The sequence below is a fragment of the Grammomys surdaster genome, unplaced genomic scaffold (assembly GCF_004785775.1).
Source record: "Grammomys surdaster isolate TR1022 unplaced genomic scaffold, NIH_TR_1.0 213, whole genome shotgun sequence".
NCBI classification, from domain to species: domain Eukaryota; kingdom Metazoa; phylum Chordata; class Mammalia; order Rodentia; family Muridae; genus Grammomys; species Grammomys surdaster.
The window spans coordinates 1,765,351-1,767,967 of NW_021604658.1; the positions used below are offsets into that span (position 1 = coordinate 1,765,351).

The following is a 2,617-nucleotide window of genomic DNA, read 5'->3' on the forward strand; positions in this document are numbered from 1 at the left end:
ATTTATTTATTTATTTATTTATTTATTTATTTATTTATTTATTTATTTATGTTTTTCAAGACAGGGTTTCTCTGTGTAGCTCTTGCTGTCCTAGAACTCACTTTGTAGACCAGGCTGGCCTCCAACTCAGAAATCCGCCTGCCTCTGCCTCCCAAGTGCTGGGATTAAAGGTGTGCAACACCACCGCCAGACTCAGATATTATTTTTAAATGAAGCCAAGAAGCTTTTATGACTAAACAATTATTCTGTTGGAAAATAGGAGGAAATTATTTTTGCCTACCCAATATGGCAGCAATACGATGACCTTATGTTCCTGAAGTGATCAAGGTAGAAATGAAAAGACTGGCATTACAGTTGTCTCTCAGACTCTTAGAGGGGCTGATCTGAGGACTTCACATACATATACACTAATATACTAAATCTGGGTACCATTAAAACATGAAGTGATAGAATGACAAGGCATTAGAGAAATCAAAGCCAGGTTGTAAATGTGCTAAATAAATACTGGTCAACTACTTAGTCAAAAATCCAGACAAAAGCTGTAGTTTACAATAATTATCTCTGCCTATAAGAGGCTAGATTTTGTTAAGTAACTCCAAGCAAAACTAAAAACTTAACACGTCAATATAGCCCTGCTGGAGTACATGTTTACATTCCAGATCATTTTTTTTGACCCATTATTTTTTTCTCTCATGTAATATGTTTTTAGTGAGTCTTTAATTATTAACCATCATTATCTTTTTAAGATCTTCCAAGAAGAACCTACTCAGCTAAGAGGCTGAAGAGCCATCTAAGAAATGACTTAACCCTGTCTAAATTATCACAGTCATGAACAGGTTTTGCATACTTCTTACTTTGAAAGGAGTAATTTTTACGAAGCCAAGTGAATACAGGTAATAACTGAGTATTTGACCAAGAAGCATATCATGTAAAAACTCAACCATGATTTTTAAACATGTAGCAAAGCAAATCTTTGTCCATTAGCAAGCAAAGAATAATTCTTAAAAGAACAGATTTCTCCAATTATACATTAGAGGATTAATTTTAAGATTACAGCAAGAAAATAGTTTTATCAAATTCAAAATGATTATTGATTGATTTCATAATTAGTCAGGAATAAAATTTCAAATTAAGAAATTTGGAGCATCAGAACTATCCCACTTTAGGATTCAGAAGCACCAGCAAGCATAGTGCCCCAGCTAATCTCCACTGTCCTAGGGCACAAAAAGAAAAACTGAGTTCTAGAGTCTACACAGTTTAGCTCATTAAGCAAGGCAGCCACTTATGCATAATTTTTTGCTTTTGAAGAGAACCAGCAAATCAGGAATTTACAGAAGCAGCAAAAATCTAGGATCAGCACAAGAGTCACAAATACTTACTAAAAATGCAACAACGCATCTTGCCTCTCATGTTATCTTTCAAAAAGAATCAAAAAAGACATGCTATGGGTGCCATGGAAGGTATGCTAACATGTCTATTTACCAGAAAGTTAAATTAAGAATGTTTCATAAATTCTATTTCATTGTTCTTGATTTTGACAGTTTCCCCAAAGACAAAGTTTAGTTAGATAAGGAACACTGTTTTGTTCTAATTGTTACCAAACAATATGTGAAAACTTCATATACCATACGAATGTAGCCTTTAAAAAAGATTTTTTAATTTTTATTTTATGTGTATGAGTGTCTTACCTATATGTATACATGTATATATGTGCTTGATGCTTGTAGAGATTAGAAGAGGTATCAGATCCCTCAGAACTGAAGTTAAGAGTGGTTGTGAGGCACCATGTGGGTACTGAGAACTGAACCTGGGTCTTCTGCAAGAACAACAAATGCTTTTAACCATGGAGCCATCTCTCCAATTCTTTCAGGAAAATAACCTTGTTCAAAATCATAGGAGAGCTAGTACTTATATAGGTGTGGCAGTTCAGGTTTAGAGACAGTTAAAACATTCTAACAACATTAAACATAGCCTGAGATTCTGTGAATTGATGAATTAATTAAAAATTTTTACTTTACATCTATTATTTATTTATTTATTTATTTATTTATTTTCTAAGTGTGTTCAAGTGCACCAGATATGCATGTAAAGGTCAGAGAACAACTTATAGAAGTTAGTTTTTGCCTTCTATTGTGTAAGCCTGGGTATCAAATGCAGGTTATCAGACTTGGTGGGGCAAAGTTTTTACCTAAGGAGTCATCTAGCCAGCTCAAATTTTTTACTGTTTTGTTACTAAAGAATAATTTCAAATACTTGCAAGGGAAAAGTACACAAGTATTCTCTATCAATAAAATTTAACTTTAGCTAGAAATCTAAGAGGAAACTTATGCATGGTATATATTCTATCCGTCTTGTCCGTCTGTCTATTTTGAGACAAGGTCTCACTACACGACTTTCGGTGGCCTGGAACTTGATATATAGACTGGCTCTGAACTCACAGAGATCCACCTGCCTCTGCCTCCCAATTGCTGGGATACAAGGTGTGTGCCACCAGACCTGGCTAAGGATGTGTATGTGCGGCTGAGGATGTATATGTGTGTGTGGGAGAGAGGGAGGCAAAGAGGGAGAGAAGATAGATAGATAGATAGATAGATAGATAGATAGATAGATAGATAGA

General features: G+C 34.7%; 1 protein-coding gene across 1 annotated transcript in view; it reads right to left on the reverse strand.

The window, feature by feature from the left end:
* The window catches only part of Usp32 (ubiquitin specific peptidase 32), a 141,254-nt gene that overhangs the window by 39,058 nt on the left and 99,579 nt on the right, over positions 1 to 2,617 (reverse strand). The gene's annotated exons all lie outside the window — the stretch shown is intronic.